The sequence below is a fragment of the Protopterus annectens genome, chromosome 6.part1, assembly GCF_019279795.1.
Source record: "Protopterus annectens isolate FY-2018-M chromosome 6.part1, PAN1.0, whole genome shotgun sequence".
NCBI lineage: Eukaryota > Metazoa > Chordata > Ceratodontiformes > Protopteridae > Protopterus > Protopterus annectens.
In genome coordinates, this window is record NC_056738.1 from 180,197,386 (window position 1) to 180,213,808 (window position 16,423).

The window sequence follows — 16,423 nt, forward strand, 5'->3', positions numbered from 1 at the left end:
TAAAGTAGTTCCTCCCCCAACTCCTCCTGCCAGTTCGGAGCCGGAGTTTGTTGGGGTGCGGATCTTGGAAACGGTTCCAATGCTTCCCCTTTCGGCTCCGTCGTCTGCTCCGATTTTTTCAATAGTTCCATCCGTGGAGGGATCTGGGCACCGAGACTCCCTTGTCTGCTCCGAGGGGGTGAGTGGCATCGGACCCTTGTCTGACCCCGTTCTCCCTCTCGGAGCCTCGGCACAGGTAAGCTCGGCTCCTACATAGGCCTCAGAGCCATCCCTTTTGGTGCCGGGGAGGATTCCTGTCTCTTCGGAGCGGGGCCCCTTCGAGGTCATGAGGAGCGTGCTGACTTCTGAGTCTGCACCTCGATCAGCCCCTTCAGCTCCTAACCCCAGGGTGCCTGCTTCGGTCTCTGCCCCTCCTCCAGACCCCAAGCAAGGGGATCAAATGCTCTAGGTCACCCCACTAGGTGTAGCTTCCTCTTCCGAGGCCTCCCCTGAGATTTCAGAGGAGCCCCCTCGTAAGAGGAAATGTAAGAGGAAACATGTTGACTCCCCCGAGTCTGTCACGTCAGATACCTACTTGGAGGATTCAGAAGGGTCCCAAAGATCCCCCTCTGAAGATGTCTCTTTCTCAGACATCCTTGAGATCCTTAGGCAGAGGGGGAACTGGACTGCCCTTAACCCATCTGAGGACGAGTCGGTATTCCTGGACGCGTTTGGTTCTCGCCCCTCCACCTCCTGGGTGTCTCCTCCTTTCGATCCATTGATGGAAGTAGTGGCTCGGAAGGCGTGGTCAGCCCTGGACACACTGGAACCAACCCCCCGCAGGCCCACTAAGTTTATTACGGCCCCACAAGATAAACGGTTTTTGACAAAGGGTGTCCCCGTTGATGCCATGGTGGTAGCAGCGGCCATGAAAAAGGAGTTGGCTGACACTTCTGTACCTGTCCATCCCCCTAATAGAGTCTAGGACTATGGACAGATACGGGAAGCGGATGTTTTCTTCAGCGACCTTCTCCATGCGGTCGCTGAATTACTTGTGCCACTTCACCCACCTCCAGAGGGATCTCCTCAAGGACCTAGGTGATGCCCTTCAAGATCCATCAGCTGCAGGGGCTCAAGACAAGACTAACTCCCAGCTGACGACTCTTAATTGTATCGTCAACTCCTCCATGCGGCTCATTTCGTATGCAGCTGATGGGGCGAGTAGGGCCACAGGCACAGGCGTGGCTCTGAGAAGAAATGCCTGGATGCGGTTATGTAACTTTGCTGATCCCTTCAAGGCGTCTTTCACCAATACCCCTTTTGATGGTTCGGCCATGTTTGGACCTCAAGTGAAAGATACCCTTACTAGGTGTGAGCAGGAAGGCAAGACTCTCACTGCCGTGGGAGTCCATTTTTCCACTCCCTCTAGACCATACCCTAAAGGTCAGAAGAGTGGAAAGATGTGGTTCCGGAAACCCCAGGGAGCCATGCCTGACACACATGGCGAGTTTCCCTCCAGAGGCAGAGGAGGGAGCAACAATGGACGCCGCCCGCGGGGCAGAGGGGGTCCGCAGAATCAGGGCAGCAGAGAATCTTTCTCTGACAAGCCCTTCCAACACCCCTGAGGGGCTGCCTGGCTGTCCGCATTCGGAGGAAGTCGGGAGAAGGTTGTCTCTGTACCCAGAAGCCTGGCGTCTCATCACACGAGACAGATGGGTACGGTCTATCATATCCGGAGGTTACAAAATCCCTTTTGTCTACACCCCCTTAAAATCAAACAATCCCATCCCAGATGTTCCACCCGGTACAAGAGATTTCAAAATTGCTAAAAAAACGGGCCATCCAACAAGTCCCAGCAGACCAGCAAGGATCCGGAATTTACTCAAAGTTCTTTTTGGTACCAAAAAAGACAGGGGACTGGAGACCCAGTTTGGATCTCAGCAGGCTAAACAAGTCTGTTCAAAGAACGAAGTTCCGGATGGTCACGCTTCAGTCCATTCTACCCTTTTTGGGTCAGGACAATTGGATGTGATCCATAGATCTTCAGGATGCGTACTACCATATCAAAATGGACAGACGTTCCAGAAGTTTTCTCCCTTCCGGCTGGGAGCCAGTCATTACCAGTTCAGAGCCCTGCCCTTTGGTCTCACCACAGCCCCCAGGGTGTTCACCAAATGCATGGCAGTGGTTACCGCTCACCTGAGACGGCAAGGATTCCAGGTGTTTCCATATCTAGACGACTGGCTTACTGCTACCACCAGACATCAATTGCTGAGAGCCAGGGACTATACCATCCAAACATGCTCCAACTTAGGTATCTCAATAAATTTCGAAAAGTCTGCATTGTCGCCTTGTCGGTCTTTAACCTTTATAGGCGCAAGATTAAATACGAGAGATCTGTCTGCAAGACTTCCAATAGACAGAGTGGCAGACATTCACCGACACGTACAGGTATTATTAGGATGCAGAAAGATTCAGGCCAGATTTGTCCTAAAAACCTTGGGTCTCATGGCAGCAGCGATCTTATTAGTTCCCCTGGCTCGTTTTCACATGAGGATTCTCCAGTGGATGCTTTTCACCCAATGGTCCTTTCAACAACTTCCTATGTCTCACAAGATAATAATCACGGAGTCATGCAAAGACCACTTGGCTTGGTGGATGGTCTCCCCATCAGTACCCCAGGGCAGACCATTTGTCCTTCCTCCTCCAGTTGCCACTGTGACCACGGATGCCTCCCTGATCGGGGGGGGGGGCATTTTCAGGGCAGGACTGTCCAGGGCACCTGGCAACCCCATGAATACCACTTGCACATAAATGTCTTGGAGATGAGGGCATTGCTTTTAGCATTGCAAGCTCTTCAGAACTCTCTACCCACTGGGACCATTGCATTTCAGACAGACAATATGTCTGTAGTGTGGTACATCAACAAGCAGGGCGGAACAAAGTCCTATCCCTTATGTCGAGAAGCACTCAGACTATGGCAGTGGGCGATCTCCTCTCAACGGTTTCTGACAGCAACGCACATCCCTGGGAAGTGCAGCATCATAGAAGACAAGCTAAGCAGAGCTATTCTCATGCCTTACGAGTGGTCTCTCAATCGGACAGTAGCGGACAAAATCTTCCGCAGATGGGGTCAGCCTTGCTGCGACCTTTTCGCAACTCCTTTCAACAGCAAGTGCGACAGTTTCTTCACTCTCTTCCCTCACACTCCCCCAGAGACGCTCTAGTTCACGATTGGCCCCAGGGACTTCTGTATGCATTCCCACCCTTTCCTCTAATTCCCAAACTAATTCAGAAAGCTACCATGCTGGGTTGCAGGATGATCCTCATTGCCCCCCTACTGGCCTCGACAAATCTGGTTCCCGTTCCTGCATCGTCACCTTCTAGAGCAGCCTTGGAATCTGGACCCAGTTCCGGACTTCCTGATCCATCAGTCGGGCAGGCTGCATCAATCTCTTCAGTCTCTCAACCTCACTGCTTGGTTGCTCCACTTCCAACCTTAGCCAGGCTTCCCAGTATTTCCCATTCTGTGCGTGAGATTATCCTTTCTTCACACAAACCTACAACCAGGAAGACTTATGCTAGTAAGTGGAAACGTTTCTCTTTCTTGGCAGAGGCTAGAAATATAGATCCTTTACGGCCCCTGTCCATAACGTTCTAGACTTTTTAGCAGAACTTTTTCAAGCGGGCTCATCTTCTGCCACCATTAGAGTTCAATTAGCGGCAGTCTCAAATTTCCATACGGGCCTGTCAGAAGCCAGCATCATGTCCCATAAGCTTTGCAAAGCTTTTGTTAAAGGAACAATTTTGCTCAGGCCTCCAATGAGAGATTCCCCCGCCTCCGTGGGACTTGAATTTGATCCTAGCTTCCTTGATACTGCCTCCTTTTGAACCGGCAGCTTCCTGTTCCTTGAAATTGCTTTCTTGGAAAACCCTCTTTTTGGTGGCCATTACTTCAGCGAGGAGAGTTTCTGAACTTCAAGCCCTATGTGTTCGTCCTCCTTGCCTAATTTTCCATAAGGATAGGGTTTATCTCAGGACTAATCCTTCGTTCCTTCCTAAGATCCCCTCCGAAAGTAATTTGAATCAATCCATTGATCTACCAGTTTTTTTCCAAATTATTCCAACAAAGCTGAACACAAATTACACCAGTTGGACGTTCATAGGCAGTTACGTTTCTATTTGCATAGGACTGAGCAAATAAGGAAATCAGACCAACTCTTCTGTCATATGCGAAGGGTAAGCAGGGTCGACCAGTGTCTAAAGTAACCTTATCCAGGTGGTTGTCCTCTATTATTACCCTTATTTATCAGTTGAGGAATAAAGAACTCCCTGCTAAACCTAAAGGCCACTCTACTAGGGCCTTAGCTACGTCAGTAGCCTTTCAAGCAAGACTACCAATGGAAGCCATTTGTGCGGCGGCCGCATGGGCCACCCCTCATACCTTTATTTCACATTATAAATTGGATGTGGCCTTTAGGAGTAGAGCTGATTTTGGTTCCACTGTGCTCAAGAGTCTGTTCCGATGAGCCAGGACTAAGGTGCTAGGGAAGCTGTCCCAACCAGCAAGAATGAAGGCGAGAGAGACAACTTAATATTAAGAAGTTGTGTACCTACCTTAACGTTCCATGTTAGTTGTCTTCTTCTCACCTTCTTTCTTGCGTCCCACCCTCCATCCCCCTAGCCTAGATAGACCGAGAAGAGTCCTCCTACGAGTCTTACCCGATTTATGTCCTCTATCTTTTCTTTAGCCCTATAGCTGAAGTCTTGCTATTGGGACAGCTGTCCTCTTGTATTGTTATGGTGTTAGGTCTTTCAAACGAGATCTGGGGATCTAGCGCCAGGCATTATGGGATATAGGAAGGCCTCAAGCCAGTAAATAGCTCTCGAGCTTTAGAAAATGGCCGAGTCAGAGCCGAAGATTGGCTCCGAACCCAACCAGCAAGAAAGAAGGCGAGAAGAAGACAACTAACATGGAACGTTATGGTAGGTACATAACTTCTTATTCTAACTTGTCTAGGGTACACCTTAAACGAACAGAAAAGAACTCACAACTGGTACCCTCTCAAAAAGTTACATTCCAGGGTGCAAGCTTGAATACAACTGCCCTGATGGCTTACCTTGCGCCAGAAAAGCAAATTCATTTGGTGACTTACTTCAAACGGGTGGCCACAAAAACCCTGCTATCTGCAAGACAAATTCTGCAAGCCTTGGGGTTCATGGTCTCCTGCATTCTTCTAATTCCATATGCAAGACTGCATATGTGGAAGCTTCAGTGATACTTAGAGTTTATGGAGTCAATATTGTCACAGCCTGGAAACAATGAATGTTCATAGTGTTTCACTGTTGCAGTCATTACTCCTGGGTTATCCTGCTGGCAGGCTACCCTCAGTCAGCCAGAATTCCAAAGTCTAGGTCCAGCATCGGTTGCTGTCGCCTCTTCCCTGATGTCAGTGCGCCAGGGGTATAAAAGATGCAGCTGACGCCATTTTCTTCAGTCTTTCTTGCCTTGCAGTGCCTGAAGCAAAAGCAGTTCGCAAGTGCGGGTCGGCTGACTCATGAGATTTTCAAATCCGAATTTCAGAACCGAAGTATTCATTAAAGCTGAGTACTCCGTTGGGGAAACATTTTTCTTGCTCCAGACTGATGTCAGAAAAACAATTGTATTTCTTGTGGGAAGCAAATGCCTTATAAGGATTTTCACTCTTACTGTATTCCTTGCCTAGGCCCTGATCACAGCGTTGCTAGCTGTCGGTTTTGTGCTAGATTTAACCAATGCACTATTAAGTGTCGGTTCGATTTTGCATTTCATTACTTTGGCCGGAGATTTAATTATATAATGCCGTCGGACCAGCCGACAACCGGAGTTTACAAAAAACGCAAGGACAAGGATAATGATAGGCATCCGAGGTCCAAAACCGACGACAAGGCCTCTGCTAGGCCAGTCGCCGGTTCTCAGTGAGGTGCTTTCGCAGCCCCTGGCGCCCGCTATCTCAGAGCCACAGGCCACTTCCGACTCTCACATGGAGCCGACTGGGCCTCTGGATAATCAAGGTATTGGAATCATTCCCTCAGATGGGTCCGGAGCCGCTCAACAGGCATCGGCTTCTGAGGGTGTCTTCAGACCTACACAACTATATATTAAGCCATCTTCAGCTTCAAAGACAAAGACTAAAGCAGCTCTAAAGACAAAGAAACAAGTACAGCATTCTCCTACTCAGACTTCCATGCCTAAAAAACAGATGCTCAAAATGGCCGAAGACCTAATTACTTTGATCAGGGGCTCCCATCCCCCTCCTGATAAGAGGCCTAGCCAAGAGACAGAGTATGATTCTTCTGATCAGGTTTCTATTTCCTCTGATTCCTCTTTTGAACAGGATTACTCCATGCTTCCCTATGATGATTCTGATGCTGAAGAATCCATTCCTTCAGCCTCTCCTCCTGAGGATTATTCTTTTGGGGTAACCCTGCATACCATGAGGGAGCATTTCCACTGGGAGAGCCAAGATTATTTTGAATCTAAGAAAAGGCTCAGACTTTCTGCTACTTCCTCAGCACAGGACCCCTTGCTATTCCACCTGTTCTAGACATTGTAGACTTTGTATTTTCAGAGTCGGCCTGTCCCCTGACTCTTTACCCCCTGCACCTGCTAAGCCAGACAGATACTACACGGTCCCAGATTCTCATAAATTCCTATATAAAAACCCCGCTGCTGACACAGAAACTATTATCTCAGGGTCCCAAAGGGGTTAAAACTCCCACTGCAAAAAAACCCTGTCCCCTCTGATAAGGATTCTAGGACTCTAGACAGATGGGGGAAAAAGTCTACACTTCTGCTACCCTGGCTGTAAGGGCTTTAAATTGTCGGTTTCATATGCTTAAATTTCAGCAATATTTAATGTCACTGCTTAAACAAAAATTGTTGACAAATACTGAATGTTCAGAGAACAAGGAATTGCAGGATTTTTTGCATGCAGCTGAACAAGTGGGAAAGCATACTTTGCAATGTGGTTATGATTCACTAGAGGCCTTTTGCAGGGTCGCTGTTACAGGTTCCGTTATTAGAAGGCATGCTTGGTTAAAGGAACAGAATCTGCCTGATCATGTTAAAGCAAAATTATTAGATGCACCATTACAGCATGATACTTTGTTTGGTACTAAAGCAGAAGAGGTATTGAAAAAAAATGGAGGATAAGGCAAAATCCATGCAGACAGTGCAGGATTTCTTACATGTACAGCCACCCAGGTTTAGCAGGAACTGGCCTTCTAAAAATTGGTCCTTTCCAGTGTCAGACAGACCACAAAGAGGCAAATACAGGCGTCCCAGAGGCAGTCCTCAGCCCCAAGGCTCATACAGGCCTAAACAATGGGGTGCTCCTACCTCCAAAAGCGGAGAAGACAAATCACAGTCTTACGGGAAACAGACCCAATGACTTTCCTCTACCAGATCCAAGCACTTTTCTTTTGGCAGCCCCCTTAGGGGGAAAACTAGCACTTTTTTCATCTAATTGGCAAATGGTTACCCAAGACAAATGGGTCCTGAACATAGTGTTCCAAGGCTACAGGTTCCATTTTCACACTCTACCAAGGTCATAAGGTATGCCAGACCTGCCACACAATCAATGGGCAGAGGAACAAAACAAATTACAGCCCTCCTGGACATGAGGGCCATTCAGTAAGTACCACAACAAGAGCAGGGGCAAGTTTTTTACTCCAGACTTTTCCTATACCCAGAAAGGACAAAACCTGGAGACCAATACTGGACCTGTCTGTAATAAATATGTTTCTGGAAGTTCCAAAATTCAAGATTTTGACTCTACAGCAGCTACTGCCCATGCTGGGCAAGAAGGCTTGGCTCGTAACTGTGGACCTAAAAGAGGCATACCTGCATGTCCCAATCAGACAATCTTGCAGAAGATAACTCAGATTCATAGCTGGCTCAATGCATTACCAATTCTCTGCACTGCCCTTTGGCTTATTTACTGCGCCCAGGGTCTTCACAAAATGCCTGGCACCAGTAATTGCTTTTTGCAGACAAAAAGGAATTCAAATATATCCCTACTTGGACGACTGCCTAATTCAAGCAGAGAACAAAGACATTCTTCTAAAGCATCTGGCGTTTGTAAAAAGATTACTAATTGGCCTAGGTTACACTGTAAATGAAAAGAAATCAAAATTAGTGCCCTCTCAAGAGGTAATATTCCTGGGTGCAAGCTTAAATACAACTGCCCAGATGGCTTATCTCACGCCAGACAAACAAAAGCAACTGACTACTTACTTCAAGAAATTGGCGACAAAACCCCACTTATCTGCAAGGAAAATCCTGCAGGCCTTGGGTTTCATGGCATCCTGCATTCTACTAATTCCATATGCCAGACTGCATATGAGGAAACTACAGTGGTATCTAAAAGTGTTTGGAATCAGCATTGCCACAGCCTGGAGACAGTAATTGCACTCATTCCCTGCCTGCAACAGGAGTTTTGATGGTGAGCAGAAGCCTGTCACCACAACAAGGGTCTGCCATTCAGTTTACCCACAGCCAGACCGACACTGACAACGGATGCATCAGACTATGCCGGGGGGGGGGCCCATATGGCAGGAAAATGTATTCAGGGCACATGGCCTGCAAACCAGATGCATCTTCACATCAATCAAAAAGAGATGTTAGCTGTTCAAAATACCCTGACAGCTTTCAAGGACCTGCTTCATCCAGGACAGTTGCTGATAAAGACAGACAACTCTACGGTCATGTGGTACATAAACAAGCAGGGAGGTACACACTCCTACCCCCTCTGCAGATAAGCAATGACCTTATGGGACACAGCATTGGCTTTTCAAGTTTACCTGCAAGCACGATTCCTACCAGGAAATACAAATACTCTGGCAGATGAACTAAGCAGAAACCTCATGGATCCCCATGAATGGAAACTGGATCCACAAGTCTTCAGCATGATAATAAGGAAATGGGGATGTCCAGACATAGATCTATTTGCCTCCCCTCACAACTGCCAATTGCAGAGATTTTGCACAAGGATTTATCACAAGCAAGCATGGAAAGTGGACGCCCTATCCTTCAGCTGGAAAAATCTATCAGTATATGCCTTTCCTCCACTGCCTCTCCTTCAAAGGGTACTCCTAAAGGTCAGACAAGAGAAGCCAAAAATTATACTGATTGCACCAGACTGGCCACGCCAGCACTGGTACCCAATCCTAAAGAGCTCATCTCAAGGTCCAGCATGGATATTGCCTCAAACTTCTCACTTGCTGACCCAACAAAACAATCAGATCCTGCACAGCCAACTCAGGACCTTAAATCTGGCAGCATGGCGGATAATGTAGCCATTCAGAACACTCCCCTTTCAAAAGCTGTTATGGATGTTATCTTGGAGGCCAGGAGGCCCAGTACCAGAAAATCTTATGCAGAAAAATGGAAGAGATTCTGTGCTTGGAACCAGGAACAAGGCATTGACACGTGTGTACCAAACATCCCTCAGATTTTACAATACCTAACTGAGATGCTGAACAAAGGCCTTTCCTTCTCATCAATTAAGATTCATGCCTCTGCCATTTCAGCCCATTACAATACGGAACCCACCTATCTTTTCTCATCCTTTAATAAGGCAGTACCTCAGAGGGGCCATAAACATTAGGTCTCCAAGGAGAGTACCAATTCCGGCCTGGGACCTCAATTATGTTTTGGAAAATGCACACTGCCTCCTTTCGAGCCAGCATCAACAGCAGATATAAAATTCTTATTCTGGAAAACAGCTCTGCTCCTAGCAATAACCTCTGCAAGGCGAGTCTCTGAGTTACAAGCACTCATGGCTGTGGAACCTTTCATCATTTTTCATCCAGACAGGGTTTCTCTGAGGACAAACCCTACATTTATGCCTAAGGTGGTGTCCAGTGTGGCTCTCAACCAAACCATTTACTTGCCTACCTTTTATCCAAATCCACTGAACAAGGGTGAGAAAATTCTGCATTCTTTGGACATACACAGGCAGTTACGCTTCTACTTGGACAGAACTAAAGCTTTCAGAAAGACTGAGCAACTTTTAGTGTCATATGCTGCAGGATCACAAGGAAAGGCTACCTCAAAACAGGCTATTTCTAAATGGATAGGCCATTGCATCCGTTTCTGTTATTCTCAACATGGCAAATCAGTGCCTAAGAGCATTAGGCCTCATTCCACCAGAGCAGCAGCCACTTCAGCAGCCTTCCTCAGAGGAGTACCAACCAAAGATATCTTAGAGGCTGCAACCTGAAGTTCAGTGCACACCTTCACAAAGCACTACCACTTACCTCTTTACTCTAAGTCCAGAGCAGGCTTTGCCACTGCAGTTTTGCAGGGCCTCATAGCCTCTCCTAGTTCTATTTAGCCCAGCCACCCATCCTCAGCTTTGGGATTCAACCCAAAAGTAATGACTGCAACAGTGGAACATGAACATAGTACAGTTGTATACCTACCATAAATGTAGATGTTCGAGTGTATTCACTGTTGAAGTCCAGGTTACCCACCCACCATCCCCCTTTTCTTTGCTGGGACTTATCTGCACTTCTCTATCCTATACAACCTATTTGGTGTATTTGCTTGTAGATGAAGGAAATGCTATTTTTGTGCATGCATTTGTATTGGCATATTTTTCAGCCTACCAATTTGAGGGCACCTGACATCTGGGGCAAGAAAAACTGAAGAAAATGGTGTCGGCTACATCTTTTATACCTCTGGCGCACTGATGTCAGGGAAGAGGTGACAGCAACCGACGCCGGACCTAAACTTTGGAATTCTGGCCGACTGAGGGTAGCCTGCCAGTAGGATAACCCAAGAGTAATGACTGCAACAGTGAATACACTCGAACATCTACATTTATGGTAGGTACACAACTGTACTTTCCTGTCATTCCTTGCATGCAACTAGAGTTCCTATGGTGGACAGAGGCCTGCTACCAAAACAAGGGACTGCCATTCACTCCACCCCCTGCCGCCCAAACCCTAACCACAGACGCATCATACTATGCTTGGGGGGCTCATCTGGCAAGGAAGTGCATTCAGGGCAAATGGAACCCAAATCAAATGCACCTTCATATCAATCAAAAAGAGATGCTAGCTGTACAGAGTGCTTTGACAGCCTTCAAGGACTGCCTTCATCCAGGACAATTAATAATAAAGACAGATAACACCACAGTTATGTGGTACATAAACAAGCAGTAGTACACACTCCTATCCCCTTTGCAGACTAGCCATGGCATTGTGGAACATGACCTTGACCTATCATATTCAACTACAAGCTCAATTCCTGCCCGGAAAGCTGAATACTCTAGCAGACGAACTAAGCAGAAATATCATGGACCCACATGAATGGAAACTGGAACCACAGATTTTCAACATGTTGGCATACAAATGGGAGATTCCAGACATGGATCTTTATGCCTCACCCCAGAACTATCAGTTGGACAAATTCTGCACAAGAACTCATCACACAAAAGCCTGGAAAGTGGATGCTCTATCATTCAGCTGGAAAACTCTATCAGTCTATGCCTTTCCCCCTCTGCCTCTGCTCTCCAAAGTTCTACTAAAAGTCAAACAGGGCAAACCAAAAATTATTTTGATTGCTGCAGGCTGGCCTCGCCAACACTGGCACCCAGTCTTGTGCAATGTGTCACACCTTCCACTGTGGCACCTGCCTCGGACACCCTACTTTACTGTCTCAGCAGAACAACTACATTCTGCACACTCGGCTCCAAACTTTGAATCTTGCAGCATGGCTAATCACCTAAATTCACCCTTGGCATCCCTCAGCAAACCTGTGATGGATGTCATTTTGGAGGCAAGAAGGCCTAGTACTAGAAAATCTTATGCTGACAAATGGAAAAGATTCTGCGCCTGGAATCAGTCACAAGAGATGAGCACAACAGTGCCCAATATTCCTCAGATTTACAATATTTAACTGAGATGCTTCATAAGGGCCTGTCCTTTTCTTCCATAAAAATCCATGCCTCAGCCATTTCAGCTCATTACAACACAGAACCTCCCCTCTTCTCTCATCCTCTGCTAAAGCAGTATCTCAGAGGGGCCAAAAACTTAAGACCATCCAGGAGAGCTCCAACCCCTGCCTGGGACCTCAATTTTGTGTTGGAAAAGCTCACTCTCCCTCCTTTCGAGCTAGCTGGTACTGCAGACTTAAAATTTCTCTCCTGGAAAACAGCTTTCCTTTTAGCAGTCACTTCAGCTAGAAGGATTTCCGAATTACAGGCTCTTATGGCAATGGAACCTTTCATTATTTTTCATGCGGACAGGGTGTCTCTCAGGACCAATCCATCCTTCATGCCTAAGGTGGTATCCAGTGTGGCTCTTAATCAGACCATTCATTTGCCAACTTTCTTTCCCAATCTACAGAACAAGGGGAAACGGATTCTGCATTCATTGGATGTATACAGACAACTTAGATTTTACTTAAACAGGACAAAATCTCAAAGAAAGTCTGAACAACTACTGGTGGCATTTGCTGCAGGGGCAGAGGGAAAGGTTATTTCAAAGCAGACTATTTCCAAATGGATAAGCCATTGTATTTGTTTCTGCTATATGCACCATGGTAAAACTATCCCCTAGGGGATCAGATCTCATTCCACCAGGGCTGCATCTACTTCTACAGCTGTTCCCAGAGGTGTTCCTACCAGAGACATTCTAGAAGCTGCTACCTGGAGCTCAGGTCATACATTCACCAAGCATTACCATTTACCTTTCTTCTCTAGATCCAGAGCTGGCTTTGCCTCTGCTGCCTTATAGCTGGTCCTAATGCTGTATTAATCCATCCACCCAACCATAGCTTTGGGAATCTACCCAAATGTAATGACTGCAACAGTGAAACATGAAGAACATAGTACAGTTGTGTACACTTACCATAAATGTAGATGTTCGAGTGTATTCACTGTTGCAGTCCTGGTTACCCTCCCTCCAACCCCCTGTTTTTTTCTCTTACTATACCTCTTCTTTCCTTTGCTATGCTTAAAAGCCTTTTTGGTGTATTTGCTTTTGTTTGGAGGTATATTTTTGTGCTTTTAATTACTTATATTTGGCTCCCCATTTGGGGGGCACCTGACATCTGGGGCAAGAAAAACTGATGTAATGGCGTCGGCTGCATGTTTTATACCCCTGACGACCTGCCGTCATGGAAGAAGGGACAGCAACCGACGCAGGACCAAAGACTTTAATCCGGCCGGCTGAGGGCAACCTGCCAGCAGATTACCCAAATGTAATGACTGCAACAGTGAATACAGTCGAATATCTACATTTATTGTAAGTGTACACAACTGTATTTTCTCCTCCTTGGTGCCAGTGGAAGACTCCTCTTCAGAATCCCCCCATTTTTTTTTGGACAGAGTTGGAGAAGATGAGTCTACTTTCTGCACCGTAGCTGATCCCAAGTTTGGAGAGAGATACAAATGGTGCAGCAGAAGAGGATGGGTTGGGGTGTGTTGCTGAACGCTTGTCCTCTTCAGAAAGCTTTTTGCTCTACAACAGTCTCTCTGTGTTATTTTGTCTTTCTCTACTTGAATTGTAAATTGTATTTTTTTATACTTTTTTCTTGGCTTTCTTTGATTTGTAAACTTGTTTTTCCTAGGTTGAAACTGAAAGTAGTCTGGCATGATCATTGCTGTGCCCAGTTAACAAAAAGAAATGTAATAAAAAATTGTAGCTTCTAGTATTGTTATACTGGTTACTAATGTGTCCTGGGTGCCAGTGACACAGTGGCTGCTATTCCCAAGAAGGCTAAAAAGTTTTTGTGCACACCATGGACCATGCTTTTCAGTCACGACCTCCCAAGATGGATATGTCAGTTTTCTCAGCAGCTGTTAGACTTGCACAGCTCAGTCAGTGCTGCTCTTCACCCAACAAGGAGTCTTCTGAGCTCGACTGTCTTGAAGTGTGTTTATGCATCCTCATCTTTTCAACCAAGTGCACTTTCATATCTGACTGTTGTGATAGAATTGTTTTCTCAGAATTTCTGACACTTTGACCTGTACCTTGGAGTAGCTGTTTAATGGACCTTCTAAGGAAGGAGAAGCTGTTATCCCAGACAGTTTTGTTTCTATTATAGCCAGCTTCTTGTGTAGTCTTTAATGCCACAAAGGATTTGGACAGGGAAGAGTAGTGTAGGATGATGCCATGTTTGTCTCTGTCATAGTTTTCACAGAGAACTCTGAAGTCCAGTTCATGAGCATCCTCTCTCATGGTTCTGAAATGGATGGCTTGGCGGTCCAAGCTCACGTGGGGGATGTACAGAGAACATTTCTGTGGAGGTGCTTTTCCACAACCCAGAAAAGCAATCATAAGCCAAGGTTTCATTGCAGTCAAAATTGAGTCTTTGGTGCAGAATGCAAATCCTCTTTCCATGGAGGTTGCAGTAACCATGTCCAGGATTATCTGGCAAATGTGTCCCACCTCTAGGGAGATTGCAGCAGTTCTAAGGACTTGCACAACTGTTTTCTACTGAGGTATTTGGGGTTCTGTTGTCCCTCCATCAGTCAGTGTCATTTTTAATCATCATCAGCCATTGGGTAAGGATGCTCATCACCAAGCGTTACAAGATTGCCTTTGTGTTAACCTGCTGACACCTTTGTGACCCTTGCTTCACGTCCCACTCTTTTAGAAAAAGGTATAGTTAGAGGTGCTGTATTTCTTAAGCAAAAGAGCCTTCCCAGAGGTCCCACCTGGCCACAGAGAGCTAGAGTTTTACTCAAGGTTCTTTCAAGTTACAGGCTTGGTAGAGCATGCAAGTCGCTTGTTTGAGTATGCAAATGCGCACACTGTTGTTGGATGCCCACCATTTTTCCGTCACCTACCAGCTTGGATGGAGTCAAAATAGAGGAGTCTAATCTGAGGTGGGCAGCATTTTAACAGGCACATGGTCGAAAAAATGTGGTCATCTGAAGACTTTTCATTTCACATCAATATGTTGGAGCTGGGGAAAGTTCTTTAATGCTGCAGTCCTTCCAAAGAAACCTCCCCCCACTGTATTTTTTAAGCACCTTTATTAAATTATCACTTAAGACATAGGCAGACCTACATTAACAAAAAAATAAATAAATAAAGCAAACCATATTAACATTTTTACTCGCATTATAAATCACATATTTTTCTTTCTTTATAACTATTATCAGTCCATCACTACATAATTTTCTGAATTCATGCCTTCTCTTAAACCTCACTTCTCGGCCTGAACATTATTCTGCATGTATTTGTTCCACAATTTCCATTTATTTTTGTGTAATTGGCTCCTTCCCTTTTCTGTAGATCCCACTTGCAGTTCTTTTATCTCTTTTATAATGTTTAATACTTCAAATACAGGTGGTTTGTACTTTGATTTCCATTTTCTAGTAATTGCTTTTTGGCAGCCAATAGAGTTAAACTTGAAAAGGCCTTACTATGTATAGGCAACTCATGTCTTGTGTCCCAGCTCAAAAGAATCATTTCCTTAGTTACAGCAATTTTTTCAGCCAGTATTCCTGGCAGTGTACCCTGTAGGGAATTTTTAAAATCTTCCAACCTATTACACTCCAAAAACATATGTTCCCAGTTACCTTTTTCTTCGCCATCACACCTCCAGCATTTGTCATCTACCTGAGGAAAGATTCTTTGAAGTTTGCTTTGGGTATACAAATACTTGTTCAAATAGCCCTGACTGGATTCTTGATGTATGTAAATAGATAGCATGTCTATCCTACGACAACTTTTTGGGGAGACATCATACCTTTGGGGGAGTCAGATTCGTCAGATTTCTTCTCACAGAAATGACCCCTCAGATCTTTAGCAGTGAGGAGATTATTTTGCAGATGGAAAGATGCATGCTGTTTCTTGTTTGCATCCTTGACCAATGCTAAGTGCATGAATGTTCTTTTCCCTTATGTTGTCATTGTGGTACCCTTGGCGGGAGCTCTGGCACTTCTGTGACCCATAAGGTTCCTCTCTGCTTTTCTTCTCTGAAGACTAGTTTATCTGCAAGATCAAGCCTTACCAGTGCCAAGGCAAAGGCATCCTCTTAGCCATTTATTGGCTGTGGTAGGTCTTGTTCTCTGTTTTACTGTCTCATCATCTGGAGACACTTTTTTCCCCCCTAAGACAAATAAAATGTTGCTGTTCCATCTGTCTGGCATTTGTCACATGGACATTCATTTCCTTGCAGTTCATAGCTTGGCTTTATGGTTCCAGTAGGTGCTTGTGATCCTTACGTTGGAGAAGGTTATTTCCATTATTATTCCCAGACGTCCAATACAAGGAAGAAGTATGGAACAGATTAACTTGGCTTTCCGTGTAGGCTAAATGTGAGACAGATTAGACTTTTTTATGCTGCAGTCCAAGCTTTATTGGACTAGTGTGTTAGATTGTCTTCCTGGCATTTTTTGATTGAGGTTTAAGCTTTTCCTCTGTCAGTCCATTTGATCTC

General features: G+C 45.6%; 1 protein-coding gene across 7 annotated transcripts in view; it reads left to right on the plus strand.

The window, feature by feature from the left end:
* Positions 1-16,423, plus strand: part of MARK2 (microtubule affinity regulating kinase 2) — a 2,737,523-nt gene that overhangs the window by 634,747 nt on the left and 2,086,353 nt on the right. The gene's annotated exons all lie outside the window — the stretch shown is intronic.